Here is a 19,715-nt window from a genome sequence, read left to right on the forward strand (position 1 = left end):
TTCTAAGCTGAATGTGCCTGCTCTTGTCAGATCGCCGCAGCTTAAGGCTTGGCAAGTACCAGCATGGGAGACTGGCTGGGAATCCCAAGTTCCGTTGACCTTTTTGAACCTGAAAATTGTGTTAGTTTCTCTATGAGATAGTAAAAGAAGGTTCAAATTGAACAGCTGCTGTCCACGGCCATTCTAAGCTGAATGTTCCTGCTCTCATTAGATCGCAGCAGCAATGCAGCTTAAGGCTTGGCAAGTACCAGCATGGGAGACTGGCTGGGAATCCCAAGTTCCGTTGACCTTTTTGAACCTGAAAATTGTGTTAGTTTCTCTATGAGATAGTAAAAGAAGGTTCAAATTGAACAGCTGCTGTCAACGGCCATTCTAAGCTGAATGTGCCTGCTCTCATCAGATCGCAGCAGCAATGCAGCTTAAGGCTTGGCAAGTACCAGCATGGGAGACTGGCTGGGAATCCCAAGTTCTGTTGACCTTTTTGAACCTGAAAAATGTGTTAGTTTCTCTATGAGATAGTAAAAGAAGGTTCAAATTGAACAGCTGCTGTTATCGGCCATTCTAAGCTGAATGTGCCTGCTCTCGTCAGATCGCAGCATCAATGCAGCTTAAGGCTTGGCAAGTACCAGCATGGGAGACTGGCTGGGAATCCCAAGCTCCGTTCACCTTTTTGAACCTGAAAATTGTGTTAGTTTCTCTATGAGATAGTAAAAGAAGGTTCAAATTGAACAGCTGCTGTCAACGGCCATTCTAAGATGAATGTTCCTGCTCTCGTCAGATCGCAGCAGCAATGCAGCTTAAGGCTTGGCAAGTACCAGCATGGGAGACTGGCTGGGAATCCCAAGTTCCGTTGACCTTTTTGAACCTGAAAATTGTGTTAGTTTCTCTATGAGATAGTAAAAGAAAGTAGAAATTAGGCAGCTGCTGTCAACGGCCATTCTAAGCTGAATGTGCCTGCTCTCGTCAGATCGCAGCAGCAATGCAGCTTAAGGCTTGGCAAGTACCAGCATGGGAGACTGGCTGCGAATCCCAAGTTCCGTTGACCTTTTTGAACCTGAAAATTGTGTTAGTTTCTCTATGAGATAGTAAAAGAAGGTTCAAATTGAACAGCTGCTGTCAACGGCAATTCTAAGCTGAATGTGCCTGCTCTCGTCAGATTGCAGCAGCAATGCAGCTTAAGGCTTGGCAAGTACCAGCATGGGAGACTGGCTGGGAATCCCAAGTTCCGTTGACCTTTTTGAACCTGAAAATTGTGTTAGTTTCTCTATGAGATAGTAAAAGAAGGTTCAAATTGAACAGCTGCTGTCAACGGCCATTTTAAGCTGAATGTGCCTGCTCTCGTCAGATCGCAGCAGCTTAAGGCTTGGCAAGTACCAGCATGGGAGACTGGCTGGGAATCCCAAGTTCCCTTGACCTTTTTGAACCTGAAAATTGTGTTAGTTTCTCTATGAGATAGTAAAAGAAGGTTCAAATTGAACAGCTGCTGTCAACGGCCATTCTAAGCTGAATGTGCCTGCTCTCGTCAGATCGCAGCAGCAATGCAGCTTAAGGCTTGGCAAGTACCAGCATGGGAGACTGGCTGGGAATCCCAAGTTCCGTTGACCTTTTTGAACCTGAAAATTGTGTTAGTTTCTCTATGAGATAGTAAAAGAAGGTTCAAACTGAACAGCTGCTGTCAACGGCCATTCTAAGCTGAATGTGCCTGCTCTTGTCAGATCGCAGCAGCTTAAGGCTTGGCAAGTACCAGCATGGGAGACTGGCTGGGAATCCCAAGTTCCGTTGACCTTTTTGAACCTGAAAATTGTGTTAGTTTCTCTATGAGATAGTAAAAGAAGGTTCAAATTGAACAGCTGCTGTCAACGGCCATTCTAAGCTGAATGTGCCTGCTCTCGTCAGATCGCAGCAGCAATGCAGCTTAAGGCTTGGCAAGTACCAGCATGGGAGACTGGCTGGGAATCCCAAGTTCCGTTGACCTTTTTGAACCTGAAAATTGTGTTAGTTTCTCTATGAGATAATAAAAGAAGGTTCAAATTGAACAGCTGCTGTCAACGGCCATTCTAAGCTGAATGTGCCTGCTCTCGTCAGATCGCAGCAGCAATGCAGCTTAAGGCTTGGCAAGTACCAGCATGGGAGACTGGCTGGGAATCCCAAGTTCCGTTGACCTTTTTGAACCTGAAAATTGTGTTAGTTTCTCTATGAGATAGTAAAAGAAGGTTCAAATTGAACAGCTGCTGTCAACGGCCATTCTAAGCTGAATGTGCCTGCTCTTGTCAAATCGCCGCAGCTTAAGGCTTGGCAAGTACCAGCATGGGAGACTGGCTGGGAATCCCAAGTTCCGTTGACCTTTTTGAACCTGAAAATTGTGTTAGTTTCTCTATGAGATAGTAAAAGAAGGTTCAAACTGAACAGCTGCTGTCAACGGCCATTCTAAGCTGAATGTGCCTGCTCTTGTCAGATTGCAGCAGCAATGCAGCTTAAGGCTTGGCAAGTACCAGCATGGGAGACTGGCTGGGAATCCCAAGTTCCGTTGACCTTTTTGAACCTGAAATTGTGTTAGTTTCTCTATGAGATAGTAAAAGAAGGTTCAAACTGAACAGCTGCTGTCAACGGCCATTCTAAGCTGAATGTGCCTGCTCTCGTCAGATCGCAGCATCAATGCAGCTTAAGGCTTGGCAAGTACCAGCATGGGAGACTGGCTGGGAATCCCAAGTTCCGTTGACCTTTTTGAACCTGAAAATTGTGTTAGTTTCTCTATGAGATAGTAAAAGAAGGTTCAAATTGAACAGCTGCTGTCAACAGCCATTCTAAGCTGAATGTGCCTGCTCTCGTCAGATCGCAGCAGCAATGCAGCTTAAGGCTTGGCAAGTACCAGCATGGGAGACTGGCTGGGAATCCCAAGTTCCGTTGACCTTTTTGAACCTGAAAATTGTGTTAGTTTCTCTATGAGATAGTAAAAGAAGGTTCAAATTGAACAGCTGCTGTCAACGGCCATTCTAAGCTGAATGTGCCTGCTCTCGTCAGATCGCAGCAGCAATGCAGCTTAAGGCTTGGCAAGTACCAGCATGGGAGACTGGCTGGGAATCCCAAGTTCCGTTGACCTTTTGAACCTGAAAATTGTGTTAGTTTCTCTATGAGATAGTAAAAGAAGGTTCAAATTGAACAGCTGCTGTCAACGGCCATTCTAAGCTGAATGTGCCTGCTCTCGTCAGATCGCAGCAGCAATGCAGCTTAAGGCTTGGCAAGTACCAGCATGGGAGACTGGCTGGGAATCCCAAGTTCCGTTGACCTTTTAGAACCTGAAAATTGTTAGTTTCTCTGTCAAAGATGATAAAAGAAGGTTCAAATTGAACAGCTGCTGTCAACGGCCATTCTAAGCTGAATGTGCCTGCTCTCGTCAGATCGCAGCAGCAATGCAGCTTAAGGCTTGGCAAGTACCAGCATGGGAGACTGGCTGGGAATCCCAAGTTCCGTTGACCTTTTTGAACCTGAAAATTGTGTTAGTTTCTCTATGAGATAGTAAAAGAAGGTTCAAACTGAACAGCTGCTGTCAACGGCCATTCTAAGCTCAATGTGCCTGCTCTCGTCAGATCGCAGCAGCAATGCAGCTTAAGGCTAGGCAAGTACCAGTATGGGAGACTGGCTGGGAATCCCAAGTTCCGTTGACCTTTTTGAACCTGAAAATTGTGTTAGTTTCTCTATGAGATAGTAAAAGACGGTTCAAATTGAACAGCTGCTATCAACGGCCATTTTAAGCTGAATGTGCCTGCTCTCGTCAGATCGCAGCAGCAATGCAGCTTAAGGCTTGGCAAGTACCAGCATGGGAGACTGGCTGGGAATCCCAAGTTCTGTTGACCTTTTTGAACCTGAAAATTGTTAGTTTCTCTGTCAAAGATGGTAAAAGAAGGTTCAAATTGAACAGCTGCTGTCAACGGCCATTCTAAGCTGAATGTGCCTGCTCTCGTCAGATCGCAGCAGCAATGCAGCTTAAGGCTTGGCAAGTACCAGCATGGGAGACTGGCTGCGAATCCCAAGTTCCGTTGACCTTTTTGAACCTGAAAATTGTGTTAGTTTCTCTATGAGATAGTAAAAGAAGGTTCAAACTGAACAGCTGCTGTCAATGGCCATTCTAAGCTGAATGTGCCTGCTCTCGTCAGATCGCAGCAGCAATGCAGCTTAAGGCTTTGCAAGTACCAGCATGGGAGACTGGCTGGGAATCCCAAGTTCTGTTGACCTTTTTGAACCTGAAAATTGTGTTAGTTTCTCTATGAGATAGTAAAAGAAGGTTCAAACTGAACATCTGCTGTCAACGGCCATTCTAAGCTGAATGTGCCTGCTCTCGTCAGATCGCAGCAGCAATGCAGCTTAAGGCTTGGCAAGTACCAGCATGGGAGACTGGCTGGGAATCCCAAGTTCCGTTGACCTTTTTGAACCTGAAAATTGTGTTAGTTTCTCTATGAGATAGTAAAAGAAGGTTCAAACTGAACAGCTGCTGTCAACGGCCATTCTAAGCTCAATGTGCCTGCTCTCGTCAGATCGCAGCAGCAATGCAGCTTAAGGCTAGGCAAGTACCAGTATGGGAGACTGGCTGGGAATCCCAAGTTCCGTTGACCTTTTTGAACCTGAAAATTGTGTTAGTTTCTCTATGAGATAGTAAAAGAAGGTTCAAACTGAACAGCTGCTGTCAACGGCCATTCTAAGCTGAATGTGCCTGCTCTCGTCAGATCGCAGCAGCAATGCAGCTTAAGGCTTGGCAAGTACCAGCATGGGAGACTGGCTGGGAATCCCAAGTTCCGTTGACCTTTTTGAACCTGAAAATTGTGTTAGTTTCTCTATGAGATAGTAAAAGAAGGTTCAAATTGAACAGCTGCTGTCAACGGCCATTCTAAGCTGAATGAGCCTGCTCTCATCAGATCGCAGCAGCAATGCAGCTTAAGGCTTTGCAAGTACCAGCATGGGAGACTGGCTTGGAATCCCAAGTTCTGTTGACCTTTTTGAACCTGAAAATTGTGTTAGTTTCTCTATGAGATAGTAAAAGAAGGTTCAAATTGAACAGCTGCTGTCAACGGCCATTCTAAGCTGAATGTGCCTGCTCTCGTCAGATCGCAGCAGCAATGCAGCTTAAGGCTTGGCAAGTACCAGCATGGGAGACTGGCTGGGAATCCCAAGTTCCGTTGACCTTTTTGAACCTGAAAATTGTGTTAGTTTCTCTATGAGATAGTAAAAGAAGGTTCAAATTGAACAGCTGCTGTCAACGGCCATTCTAAGCTGAATGTGCCTGCTCTCGTCAGATCGCAGCAGCAATGCAGCTTAAGGCTTGGCAAGTACCAGCATGGGAGACTGGCTGGGAATCCCAAGTTCCGTTGACCTTTTGAACCTGAAAATTGTGTTAGTTTCTCTATGAGATAGTAAAAGAAGGTTCAAATTGAACAGCTGCTGTCAACGGCCATTCTAAGCTGAATGTGCCTGCTCTCGTCAGATCGCAGCAGCAATGCAGCTTAAGGCTTGGCAAGTACCAGCATGGGAGACTGGCTGGGAATCCCAAGTTCCGTTGACCTTTTTGAACCTGAAAATTGTTAGTTTCTCTGTCAAAGATGGTAAAAGAAGGTTCAAATTGAACAGCTGCTGTCAACGGCCATTCTAAGCTGAATGTGCCTGCTCTCGTCAGATCGCAGCAGCAATGCAGCTTAAGGCTTGGCAAGCACCAGCATGGGAGACTGGCTGGGAATCCCAAGTTCTGTTGACCTTTTTGAACCTGAAAATTGTGTTAGTTTCTCTATGAGATAGTAAAAGAAGGTTCAAATTGAACAGCTGCTGTCAACGGCCATTCTAAGCTGAATGTGCCTGCTCTCGTCAGATCGCAGCAACAATGCAGCTTAAGGCTTGGCAAGTACAAGCATGGGAGACTGGCTGGGAATCCCAAGTTCTGTTGACCTTTTTGAACCTGAAAATTGTTAGTTTCTCTGTCAAAGATGGTAAAAGAAAGTTCAAATTGAACAGCTGCTGTCAACGGCCATTCTAAGCTGAATGTGCCTGCTCTCGTCAGATCGCAGCAGCAATGCAGCTTAAGGCTTGGCAAGTACCAGCATGGGAGACTGGCTGGGAATCCCAAGTTCCGTTGACCTTTTTGAACCTGAAAATTGTGTTAGTTTCTCTATGAGATAGTAAAAGAAGGTTCAAATTGAACAGCTGCTGTCAACGGCCATTCTAAGCTGAATGTGCGTGCTCTCGTCAGATCGCAACAGCAATACAGCTTAAGGCTTGGCAAGTACCAGCATGGGAGACTGGCTGGGAATCCCAAGTTCCGTTGACCTTTTTGAACCTGAAAATTGTGTTAGTTTCTCTATGAGATAGTAAAAGAAGGTTCAAACTGAACAGCTGCTGTCAACAGCCATTCTAAGCTGAATGTGCCTGTTCTCGTCAGATCGCAGCAGCAATGCAGCTTAAGGCTTGGCAAGTACCAGCATGGGAGACTGGCTGGGAATCCCAAGTTCCGTTGACCTTTTTGAACCTGAAAATTGTTAGTTTCTCTGTCAAATATGGTAAAAGAAGGTTCAAATTGAACAGCTGCTGTCAACGGCCATTCTAAGCTGAATGTGCCTGCTCTCGTCAGATCGCAGCAGCAATGCAGCTTAAGGCTTGGCAAGTACCAGCATGGGAGACTGGCTGGGAATCCCAAGTTCCGTTGACCTTTTTGAACCTGAAAATTGTTAGTTTCTCTGTCAAAGATGGTAAAAGAAGGTTCAAATTGAACAGCTGCTGTCAACGGCCATTCTAAGCTGAATGTGCCTGCTCTCGTCAGATCGCAGCAGCAATGCAGCTTAAGGCTTGGCAAGTACCAGCATGGGAGACTGGCTGGGAATCCCAAGTTCCGTTGACCTTTTTGAACCTGAAAATTGTGTTAGTTTCTCTATGAGATAGTAAAAGAAGGTTCAAATTGAACAGCTGCTGTCAACGGCCATTCTAAGCTGAATGTGCCTGCTCTCGTCAGATCGCAGCAGCAATGCAGCTTAAGGCTTGGCAAGTACCAGCATGGGAGACTGGCTGGGAATCCCAAGTTCCGTTGACCTTTTGAACCTGAAAATTGTGTTAGTTTCTCTATGAGATAGTAAAAGAAGGTTCAAATTGAACAGCTGCTGTCAACGGCCATTCTAAGCTGAATGTGCCTGCTCTCGTCAGATCGCAGCAGCAATGCAGCTTAAGGCTTGGCAAGTACCAGCATGGGAGACTGGCTGGGAATCCCAAGTTCCGTTGACCTTTTAGAACCTGAAAATTGTGTTAGTTTCTCTATGAGATAGTAAAAGAAGGTTCAAAATGAACAGCTGCTGTCAACGGCCATTCTAAGCTGAATGTGCCTGCTCTCGTCAGATCGCAGCAGCAATGCAACTTAAGGCTTGGCAAGTACCAGCATGGGAGACTGGCTGGGAATCCCAAGTTCCGTTGACCTTTTTGAACCTGAAAATTGTGTTAGTTTCTCTATGAGATAATAAAAGAAGGTTCAAATTGAACAGCTGCTGTCAACGGCCATTCTAAGCTGAATGTGCCTGCTCTCGTCAGATCGCAGCAACAATGCAGCTTAAGGCTTGGCAAGTACAAGCATGGGAGACTGGCTGGGAATCCCAAGTTCTGTTGACCTTTTTGAACCTGAAAATTGTTAGTTTCTCTGTCAAAGATGGTAAAAGAAAGTTCAAATTGAACAGCTGCTGTCAACGGCCATTCTAAGCTGAATGTGCCTGCTCTCGTCAGATCGCAGCAGCAATGCAGCTTAAGGCTTGGCAAGTACCAGCATGGGAGACTGGCTGGGAATACCAAGTTCCGTTGACCTTTTTGAGCCTGAAAATTGTGTTAGTTTCTCTATGAGATAGTAAAAGAAGGTTCAAACTGAACATCTGCTGTCAACGGCCATTCTAAGCTGAATGTGCCTGCTCTCGTCAGATCGCAGCAGCAATGAAGCTTAAGGCTTGGCAAGTACCAGCATGGGAGACTGGCTGGGAATTCCAAGTTCTGTTGACCTTTTTGAACCTGAAAATTGTGTTAGTTTCTCTATGAGATAGTAAAAGAAGGTTCAAATTGAACAGCTGCTGTCAACGGCCATTCTAAGCTGAATGTGCCTGCTCTCGTCAGATCGCAGCAGCTTAAGGCTTGGCAAGTACCAGCATGGGAGACTGGCTGGGAATCCCAAGTTCCGTTGACCTTTTTGAACCTGAAAAATGTGTTAGTTTCTCTATGAGATAGTAAAAGAAGGTTCAAATTGAACAGCTGCTGTCAACGGCCATTCTAAGCTGAATGTTCCTGCTCTCGTCAGATCGCAGCAGCAATGCAGCTTAAGGCTTGGCAAGTACCAGCATGGGAGACTGGCTGGGAATCCCAAGTTCCGTTGACCTTTTTGAACCTGAAAATTGTTAGTTTCTCTGTCAAAGATGATAAAAGAAGGTTCAAATTGAACAGCTGCTGTCAACGGCCATTCTAAGCTGAATGTGCCTGCTCTCGTCAGATCGCAGCAGCAATGCAGCTTAAGGCTTGGCAAGTACCAGCATGGGAGACTGGTTGGGAATCCCAAGTTCCGTTGACCTTTTTGAACCTGAAAATTGTGTTAGTTTCTCTATGAGATAGTAAAAGAAGGTTCAAACTGAACGGCTGCTGTCAACGGCCATTCTAAGCTCAATGTGCCTGCTCTCGTCAGATCGCAGCAGCAATGCAGCTTAAGGCTAGGCAAGTACCAGTATGGGAGACTGGCTGGGAATCCCAAGTTCCGTTGACCTTTTTGAACCTGAAAATTGTGTTAGTTTCTCTATGAGATAGTAAAAGACGGTTCAAATTGAACAGCTGCTATCAACGGCCATTCTAAGCTGAATGTGCCTGCTCTCGTCAGATCGCAGCAGCAATGCAGCTTAAGGCTTGGCAAGTACCAGCATGGGAGACTGGCTGGGAATCCCAAGTTCTGTTGACCTTTTTGAACCTGAAAATTGTTAGTTTCTCTGTCAAAGATGGTAAAAGAAGGTTCAAATTGAACAGCTGCTGTCAACGGCCATTCTAAGCTGAATGTGCCTGCTCTCGTCAGATCGCAGCAGCAATGCAGCTTAAGGCTTGGCAAGTACCAGCATGGGAGACTGGCTGCGAATCCCAAGTTCCGTTGACCTTTTTGAACCTGAAAATTGTGTTAGTTTCTCTATGAGATAGTAAAAGAAGGTTCAAACTGAACAGCTGCTGTCAATGGCCATTCTAAGCTGAATGTGCCTGCTCTCGTCAGATCGCAGCAGCAATGCAGCTTAAGGCTTTGCAAGTACCAGCATGGGAGACTGGCTGGGAATCCCAAGTTCTGTTGACCTTTTTGAACCTGAAAATTGTGTTAGTTTCTCTATGAGATAGTAAAAGAAGGTTCAAATTGAACAGCTGCTGTCAACGGCCATTCTAAGCTGAATGTGCCTGCTCTTGTCAGATCGCCGCAGCTTAAGGCTTGGCAAGTACCAGCATGGGACACTGGCTGGGAATCCCAAGTTCCGTTGACCTTTTTGAACCTGAAAATTGTGTTAGTTTCTCTATGAGATAGTAAAAGAAGGTTCAAATTGAACAGCTGCTGTCAACGGCCATTCTAAGCTGAATGTGCCTGCTCTCATCAGATCGCAGCAGCAATGCAGCTTAAGGCTTGGCAAGTACCAGCATGGGAGACTGGCTGGGAATCCCAAGTTCCGTTGACCTTTTTGAACCTGAAAATTGTGTTAGTTTCTCTATGAGATAGTAAAAGAAGGTTCAAACTGAACATCTGCTGTCAACGGCCATTCTAAGCTGAATGTGCCTGCTCTAGTCAGATCGCAGCAGCAATGAAGCTTAAGGCTTGGCAAGTACCAGCATGGGAGACTGGCTGGGAATTCCAAGTTCTGTTGACCTTTTTGAACCTGAAAATTGTGTTAGTTTCTCTATGAGATAGTAAAAGAAGGTTCAAATTGAACAGCTGCTGTCAACGGCCATTCTAAGCTGAATGTGCCTGCTCTCGTCAGATCGCAGCAGCAATGCAGCTTAAGGCTTGGCAAGTACCAGCATGGGAGACTGGCTGGGAATCCCAAGTTCCGTTGACCTTTTTGAACCTGAAAATTGTTAGTTTCTCTGTCAAAGATGATAAAAGAAGGTTCAAATTGAACAGCTGCTGTCAACGGCCATTCTAAGCTGAATGTGCCTGCTCTCGTCAGATCGCAGCAGCAATGCAGCTTAAGGCTTGGCAAGTACCAGCATGGGAGACTGGCTGGGAATCCCAAGTTCCGTTGACCTTTTTGAACCTGAAAATTGTGTTAGTTTCTCTATGAGATAGTAAAAGAAGGTTCAAACTGAACAGCTGCTGTCAACGGCCATTCTAAGCTCAATGTGCCTGCTCTCGTCAGATCGCAGCAGCAATGCAGCTTAAGGCTAGGCAAGTACCAGTATGGGAGACTGGCTGGGAATCCCAAGTTCCGTTGACCTTTTTGAACCTGAAAATTGTGTTAGTTTCTCTATGAGATAGTAAAAGAAGGTTCAAACTGAACAGCTGCTGTCAACGGCCATTCTAAGCTGAATGTGCCTGCTCTCGTCAGATCGCAGCAGCAATGCAGCTTAAGGCTTGGCAAGTTCCAGCATGGGAGACTGGCTGGGAATCCCAAGTTCCGTTGACCTTTTTGAACCTGAAAATTGTGTTAGTTTCTCTATGAGATAGTAAAAGAAGGTTCAAATTGAACAGCTGCTGTCAACGGCCATTCTAAGCTGAATGAGCCTGCTCTCATCAGATCGCAGCAGCAATGCAGCTTAAGGCTTTGCAAGTACCAGCATGGGAGACTGGCTTGGAATCCCAAGTTCTGTTGACCTTTTTGAACCTGAAAATTGTGTTAGTTTCTCTATGAGATAGTAAAAGAAGGTTCAAATTGAACAGCTGCTGTCAACGGCCATTCTAAGCTGAATGTGCCTGCTCTCGTCAGATCGCAGCAGCAATGCAGCTTAAGGCTTGGCAAGTACCAGCATGGGAGACTGGCTGGGAATCCCAAGTTCCGTTGACCTTTTTGAACCTGAAAATTGTGTTAGTTTCTCTATGAGATAGTAAAAGAAGGTTCAAATTGAACAGCTGCTGTCAACGGCCATTCTAAGCTGAATGTGCCTGCTCTCGTCAGATCGCAGCAGCAATGCAGCTTAAGGCTTGGCAAGTACCAGCATGGGAGACTGGCTGGGAATCCCAAGTTCCGTTGACCTTTTGAACCTGAAAATTGTGTTAGTTTCTCTATGAGATAGTAAAAGAAGGTTCAAATTGAACAGCTGCTGTCAACGGCCATTCTAAGCTGAATGTGCCTGCTCTCGTCAGATCGCAGCAGCAATGCAGCTTAAGGCTTGGCAAGTACCAGCATGGGAGACTGGCTGGGAATCCCAAGTTCCGTTGACCTTTTTGAACCTGAAAATTGTTAGTTTCTCTGTCAAAGATGGTAAAAGAAGGTTCAAATTGAACAGCTGCTGTCAACGGCCATTCTAAGCTGAATGTGCCTGCTCTCGTCAGATCGCAGCAGCAATGCAGCTTAAGGCTTGGCAAGCACCAGCATGGGAGACTGGCTGGGAATCCCAAGTTCTGTTGACCTTTTTGAACCTGAAAATTGTGTTAGTTTCTCTATGAGATAGTAAAAGAAGGTTCAAATTGAACAGCTGCTGTCAACGGCCATTCTAAGCTGAATGTGCCTGCTCTCGTCAGATCGCAGCAACAATGCAGCTTAAGGCTTGGCAAGTACAAGCATGGGAGACTGGCTGGGAATCCCAAGTTCTGTTGACCTTTTTGAACCTGAAAATTGTTAGTTTCTCTGTCAAAGATGGTAAAAGAAAGTTCAAATTGAACAGCTGCTGTCAACGGCCATTCTAAGCTGAATGTGCCTGCTCTCGTCAGATCGCAGCAGCAATGCAGCTTAAGGCTTGGCAAGTACCAGCATGGGAGACTGGCTGGGAATCCCAAGTTCCGTTGACCTTTTTGAACCTGAAAATTGTGTTAGTTTCTCTATGAGATAGTAAAAGAAGGTTCAAATTGAACAGCTGCTGTCAACGGCCATTCTAAGCTGAATGTGCGTGCTCTCGTCAGATCGCAACAGCAATACAGCTTAAGGCTTGGCAAGTACCAGCATGGGAGACTGGCTGGGAATCCCAAGTTCCGTTGACCTTTTTGAACCTGAAAATTGTGTTAGTTTCTCTATGAGATAGTAAAAGAAGGTTCAAACTGAACAGCTGCTGTCAACAGCCATTCTAAGCTGAATGTGCCTGTTCTCGTCAGATCGCAGCAGCAATGCAGCTTAAGGCTTGGCAAGTACCAGCATGGGAGACTGGCTGGGAATCCCAAGTTCCGTTGACCTTTTTGAACCTGAAAATTGTTAGTTTCTCTGTCAAATATGGTAAAAGAAGGTTCAAATTGAACAGCTGCTGTCAACGGCCATTCTAAGCTGAATGTGCCTGCTCTCGTCAGATCGCAGCAGCAATGCAGCTTAAGGCTTGGCAAGTACCAGCATGGGAGACTGGCTGGGAATCCCAAGTTCCGTTGACCTTTTTGAACCTGAAAATTGTGTTAGTTTCTCTATGAGATAGTAAAAGAAGGTTCAAACTGAACAGCTGCTGTCAACGGCCATTCTAAGCTGAATGTGCCTGCTCTCGTCAGATCGCAGCATCAATGCAGCTTAAGGCTTGGCAAGTACCAGCATGGGAGACTGGCTGGGAATCCCAAGTTCCGTTGACCTTTTTGAACCTGAAAATTGTGTTAGTTTCTCTATGAGATAGTAAAAGAAGGTTCAAATTGAACAGCTGCTGTCAACAGCCATTCTAAGCTGAATGTGCCTGCTCTCGTCAGATCGCAGCAGCAATGCAGCTTAAGGCTTGGCAAGTACCAGCATGGGAGACTGGCTGGGAATCCCAAGTTCTGTTGACCTTTTTGAACCTGAAAATTGTGTTAGTTTCTCTATGAGATAGTAAAAGAAGGTTCAAATTGAACAGCTGCTGTCAACGGCCATTCTAAGCTGAATGTGCCTGCTCTCTTCAGATCGCAGCAGCTTAAGGCTTGGCAAGTACCAGCATGGGAGACTGGCTGGGAATCCCAAGTTCCGTTGACCTTTTTGAACCTGAAAATTGTGTTAGTTTCTCTATGAGATAGTAAAAGAAGGTTCAAATTGAACAGCTGCTGTCAACGGCCATTCTAAGCTGAATGTGACTGCTCTCGTCAGATCGCAGCAGCAATGCAGCTTAAGGCTTGGCAAGTACCAGCATGGGAGACTGGCTGGGAATCCCAAGTTCCGTTGACCTTTTGAACCTGAAAATTGTGTTAGTTTCTCTATGAGATAGTAAAAGAAGGTTCAAATTGAACAGCTGCTGTCAACGGCCATTCTAAGCTGAATGTGCCTGCTCTCGTCAGATCGCAGCAGCAATGCAGCTTAAGGCTTGGCAAGTACCAGCATGGGAGACTGGCTGGGAATCCCAAGTTCCGTTGACCTTTTTGAACCTGAAAATTGTTAGTTTCTCTGTCAAAGATGGTAAAAGAAGGTTCAAATTGAACAGCTGCTGTCAACGGCCATTCTAAGCTGAATGTGCCTGCTCTCGTCAGATCGCAGCAGCAATGCAGCTTAAGGCTTGGCAAGTACCAGCATGGGAGACTGGCTGGGAATCCCAAGTTCTGTTGACCTTTTTGAACCTGAAAATTGTGTTAGTTTCTCTATGAGATAGTAAAAGAAGGTTCAAATTGAACAGCTGCTGTCAACGGCCATTCTAAGCTGAATGTGCCTGCTCTCGTCAGATCGCAGCAACAATGCAGCTTAAGGCTTGGCAAGTACAAGCATGGGAGACTGGCTGGGAATCCCAAGTTCTGTTGACCTTTTTGAACCTGAAAATTGTTAGTTTCTCTGTCAAAGATGGTAAAAGAAAGTTCAAATTGAACAGCTGCTGTCAACGGCCATTCTAAGCTGAATGTGCCTGCTCTCGTCAAATCGCAGCAGCAATGCAGCTTAAGGCTTGGCAAGTACCAGCATGGGAGACTGGCTGGGAATACCAAGTTCCGTTAACCTTTTTGAGCCTGAAAATTGTGTTAGTTTCTCTATGAGATAGTAAAAGAAGGTTCAAACTGAACATCTGCTGTCAACGGCCATTCTAAGCTGAATGTGCCTGCTCTCGTCAGATCGCAGCAGCAATGAAGCTTAAGGCTTGGCAAGTACCAGCATGGGAGACTGGCTGGGAATTCCAAGTTCTGTTGACCTTTTTGAACCTGAAAATTGTGTTAGTTTCTCTATGAGATAGTAAAAGAAGGTTCAATTTGAACAGCTGCTGTCAACGGCCATTCTAAGCTGAATGTGCCTGCTCTCGTCAGATCGCAGCAGCAATGCAGCTTAAGGCTTGGCAAGTACCAGCATGGGAGACTGGCTGGGAATCCCAAGTTCCGTTGACCTTTTTGAACCTGAAAATTGTTAGTTTCTCTGTCAAAGATGATAAAAGAAGGTTCAAATTGAACAGCTGCTGTCAACGGCCATTCTAAGCTGAATGTGCCTGCTCTCGTCAGATCGCAGCAGCAATGCAGCTTAAGGCTTGGCAAGTACCAGCATGGGAGACTGGCTGGGAATCCCAAGTTCCGTTGACCTTTTTGAACCTGAAAATTGTGTTAGTTTCTCTATGAGATAGTAAAAGAAGGTTCAAACTGAACAGCTGCTGTCAACGGCCATTCTAAGCTCAATGTGCCTGCTCTCGTCAGATCGCAGCAGCAATGCAGCTTAAGGCTAGGCAAGTACCAGTATGGGAGACTGGCTGGGAATCCCAAGTTCCGTTGACCTTTTTGAACCTGAAAATTGTGTTAGTTTCTCTATGAGATAGTAAAAGAAGGTTCAAACTGAACAGCTGCTGTCAACGGCCATTCTAAGCTGAATGTGCCTGCTCTCGTCAGATCGCAGCAGCAATGCAGCTTAAGGCTTGGCAAGTACCAGCATGGGAGACTGGCTGGGAATCCCAAGTTCCGTTGACCTTTTTGAACCTGAAAATTGTGTTAGTTTCTCTATGAGATAGTAAAAGAAGGTTCAAATTGAACAGCTGCTGTCAACGGCCATTCTAAGCTGAATGAGCCTGCTCTCATCAGATCGCAGCAGCAATGCAGCTTAAGGCTTTGCAAGTACCAGCATGGGAGACTGGCTTGGAATCCCAAGTTCTGTTGACCTTTTTGAACCTGAAAATTGTGTTAGTTTCTCTATGAGATAGTAAAAGAAGGTTCAAATTGAACAGCTGCTGTCAACGGCCATTCTAAGCTGAATGTGCCTGCTCTCGTCAGATCGCAGCAGCAATGCAGCTTAAGGCTTGGCAAGTACCAGCATGGGAGACTGGCTGGGAATCCCAAGTTCCGTTGACCTTTTTGAACCTGAAAATTGTGTTAGTTTCTCTATGAGATAGTAAAAGAAGGTTCAAATTGAACAGCTGCTGTCAACGGCCATTCTAAGCTGAATGTGCCTGCTCTCGTCAGATCGCAGCAGCAATGCAGCTTAAGGCTTGGCAAGTACCAGCATGGGAGACTGGCTGGGAATCCCAAGTTCCGTTGACCTTTTGAACCTGAAAATTGTGTTAGTTTCTCTATGAGATAGTAAAAGAAGGTTCAAATTGAACAGCTGCTGTCAACGGCCATTCTAAGCTGAATGTGCCTGCTCTCGTCAGATCGCAGCAGCAATGCAGCTTAAGGCTTGGCAAGTACCAGCATGGGAGACTGGCTGGGAATCCCAAGTTCCGTTGACCTTTTTGAACCTGAAAATTGTTAGTTTCTCTGTCAAAGATGGTAAAAGAAGGTTCAAATTGAACAGCTGCTGTCAACGGCCATTCTAAGCTGAATGTGCCTGCTCTCGTCAGATCGCAGCAGCAATGCAGCTTAAGGCTTGGCAAGCACCAGCATGGGAGACTGGCTGGGAATCCCAAGTTCTGTTGACCTTTTTGAACCTGAAAATTGTGTTAGTTTCTCTATGAGATAGTAAAAGAAGGTTCAAATTGAACAGCTGCTGTCAACGGCCATTCTAAGCTGAATGTGCCTGCTCTCGTCAGATCGCAGCAACAATGCAGCTTAAGGCTTGGCAAGTACAAGCATGGGAGACTGGCTGGGAATCCCAAGTTCTGTTGACCTTTTTGAACCTGAAAATTGTTAGTTTCTCTGTCAAAGATGGTAAAAGAAAGTTCAAATTGAACAGCTGCTGTCAACGGCCATTCTAAGCTGAATGTGCCTGCTCTCGTCAGATCGCAGCAGCAATGCAGCTTAAGGCTTGGCAAGTACCAGCATGGGAGACTGGCTGGGAATACCAAGTTCCGTTGACCTTTTTGAGCCTGAAAATTGTGTTAGTTTCTCTATGAGATAGTAAAAGAAGGTTCAAACTGAACATCTGCTGTCAACGGCCATTCTAAGCTGAATGTGCCTGCTCTCGTCAGATCGCAGCAGCAATGAAGCTTAAGGCTTGGCAAGTACCAGCATGGGAGACCGGCTGGGAATTCCAAGTTCTGTTGACCTTTTTGAACCTGAAAATTGTGTTAGTTTCTCTATGAGATAGTAAAAGAAGGTTCAAATTGAACAGCTGCTGTCAACGGCCATTCTAAGCTGAATGTGCCTGCTCTCGTCAGATCGCAGCAGCTTAAGGCTTGGCAAGTACCAGCATGGGAGACTGGCTGGGAATCCCAAGTTCCGTTGACCTTTTTGAACCTGAAAAATGTGTTAGTTTCTCTATGAGATAGTAAAAGAAGGTTCAAATTGAACAGCTGCTGTCAACGGCCATTCTAAGCTGAATGTGCCTGCTCTCGTCAGATCGCAGCAGCAATGCAGCTTAAGGCTTGGCAAGTACCAGCATGGGAGACTGGCTGGGAATCCCAAGTTCCGTTGACCTTTTTGAACCTGAAAATTGTTAGTTTCTCTGTCAAAGATGATAAAAGAAGGTTCAAATTGAACAGCTGCTGTCAACGGCCATTCTAAGCTGAATGTGCCTGCTCTCGTCAGATCGCAGCAGCAATGCAGCTTAAGGCTTGGCAAGTACCAGCATGGGAGACTGGCTGGGAATCCCAAGTTCCGTTGACCTTTTTGAACCTGAAAATTGTGTTAGTTTCTCTATGAGATAGTAAAAGAAGGTTCAAACTGAACAGCTGCTGTCAACGGCCATTCTAAGCTGAATGTGCCTGCTCTCGTCAGATCGCAGCAGCAATGCAGCTTAAGGCTTGGCAAGTACCAGCATGGGAGACTGGCTGGGAATCCCAAGTTCCGTTGACCTTTTTGAACCTGAAAATTGTTAGTTTCTCTGTCAAAGATGGTAAAAGAAGGTTCAAATTGAACAGCTGCTGTCAACGGCCATTCTAAGCTGAATGTGCCTGCTCTCGTCAGATCGCAGCAGCAATGCAGCTTAAGGCTTGGCAAGTACCAGCATGGGAGACTGGCTGCGAATCCCAAGTTCCGTTGACCTTTTTGAACCTGAAAATTGTGTTAGTTTCTCTATGAGATAGTAAAAGAAGGTTCAAACTGAACAGCTGCTGTCAACGGCCATTCTAAGCTGAATGTGCCTGCTCTCGTCAGATCGCAGCAGCAATGCAGCTTAAGGCTTGGCAAGTACCAGCATGGGAGACTTGCTGGGAATCCCAAGTTCCGTTGACCTTTTTGAACCTGAAAATTGTGTTACTTTCTCTATGAGATAGTAAAAGAAGGTTCAAATTGAACAGCTGCTGTCAACGGCCATTCTAAGCTGAATGAGCCTGCTCTCATCAGATCGCAGCAGCAATGCAGCTTAAGGCTTGGCAAGTACCAGCATGGGAGACTGGCTGGGAATCCCAACTTCTGTTGACCTTTTTGAACCTGAAAATTGTGTTAGTTTCTCTATGAGATAGTAAAAGAAGGTTCAAATTGAACAGCTGCTGTCAACGGCCATTCTAAGCTGAATGTGCCTGCTCTTGTCAGATCGCCGCAGCTTAAGGCTTGGCAAGTACCAGCATGGGAGACTGGCTGGGAATCCCAAGTTCCGTTGACCTTTTTGAACCTGAAAATTGTGTTAGTTTCTCTATGAGATAGTAAAAGAAGGTTCAAATTGAACAGCTGCTGTCCACGGCCATTCTAAGCTGAATGTTCCTGCTCTCATTAGATCGCAGCAGCAATGCAGCTTAAGGCTTGGCAAGTACCAGCATGGGAGACTGGCTGGGAATCCCAAGTTCCGTTGACCTTTTTGAACCTGAAAATTGTGTTAGTTTCTCTATGAGATAGTAAAAGAAGGTTCAAATTGAACAGCTGCTGTCAACGGCCATTCTAAGCTGAATGTGCCTGCTCTCATCAGATCGCAGCAGCAATGCAGCTTAAGGCTTGGCAAGTACCAGCATGGGAGACTGGCTGGGAATCCCAAGTTCTGTTGACCTTTTTGAACCTGAAAATTGTGTTAGTTTCTCTATGAGATAGTAAAAGAAGGTTCAAATTGAACAGCAGCTGTTAACGGCCATTCTAAGCTGAATGTGCCTGCTCTCGTCAGATCGCAGCATCAATGCAGCTTAAGGCTTGGCAAGTACCAGCATGGGAGACTGGCTGGGAATCCCAAGCTCCGTTGACCTTTTTGAACCTGAAAATTGTGTTAGTTTCTCTATGAGATAGTAAAAGAAGGTTCAAATTGAACAGCTGCTGTCAACGGCCATTCTAAGATGAATGTTCCTGCTTTCGTCAGATCGCAGCAGCAATGCAGCTTAAGGCTTGGCAAGTACCAGCATGGGAGACTGGCTGGGAATCCCAAGTTCCGTTGACCTTTTTGAACCTGAAAATTGTGTTAGTTTCTCTATGAGATAGTAAAAGAAAGTAGAAATTAGGCAGCTGCTGTCAACGGCCATTCTAAGCTGAATGTGCCTGCTCTCGTCAGATCGCAGCAGCAATGCAGCTTAAGGCTTGGCAAGTACCAGCATGGGAGACTGGCTGCGAATCCCAAGTTCTGTTGACCTTTTTGAACCTGAAAATTGTGTTAGTTTCTCTATGAGATAGTAAAAGAAGGTTCAAATTGAACAGCTGCTGTCAACGGCAATTCTAAGCTGAATGTGCCTGCTCTCGTCAGATTGCAGCAGCAATGCAGCTTAAGGCTTGGCAAGTACCAGCATGGGAGACTGGCTGGGAATCCCAAGTTCCGTTGACCTTTTTGAACCTGAAAATTGTGTTAGTTTCTCTATGAGATAGTAAAAGAAGGTTCAAATTGAACAGCTGCTGTCAACGGCCATTTTAAGCTGAATGTGCCTGCTCTCGTCAGATCGCAGCAGCTTAAGGCTTGGCAAGTACCAGCATGGGAGACTGGCTGGGAATCCCAAGTTCCCTTGACCTTTTTGAACCTGAAAATTGTGTTAGTTTCTCTATGAGATAGTAAAAGAAGGTTCAAATTGAACAGCTGCTGTCAACGGCCATTCTAAGCTGAATGTGCCTGCTCTCGTCAGATCGCAGCAGCAATGCAGCTTAAGGCTTGGCAAGTACCAGCATGGGAGACTGGCTGGGAATCCCAAGTTCCGTTGACCTTTTTGAACCTGAAAATTGTGTTAGTTTCTCTATGAGATAGTAAAAGAAGGTTCAAATTGAACAGCTGCTGTCAACGGCCATTCTAAGCTGAATGTGCCTGCTCTCGTCAGATCGCAGCAGCAATGCAGCTTAAGGCTTGGCAAGTACCAGCATGGGAGACTGGCTGGGAATCCCAAGTTCTGTTGACCTTTTTGAACCTGAAAATTGTGTTAGTTTCTCTATGAGA

General features: G+C 45.6%; 1 pseudogene; it reads left to right on the forward strand.

Moving 5' to 3' along the window:
• Nucleotides 1–9,576: 9,576 nt before the first annotated feature.
• Nucleotides 9,577–9,694, forward strand: LOC140098632 (5S ribosomal RNA; annotated as a pseudogene).
• The last annotated feature ends 10,021 nt before the right edge of the window (nucleotides 9,695–19,715 follow it).

The sequence above is a fragment of the Engystomops pustulosus genome, chromosome 9 (assembly GCF_040894005.1).
Source record: "Engystomops pustulosus chromosome 9, aEngPut4.maternal, whole genome shotgun sequence".
Lineage (NCBI taxonomy): Eukaryota > Metazoa > Chordata > Amphibia > Anura > Leptodactylidae > Engystomops > Engystomops pustulosus.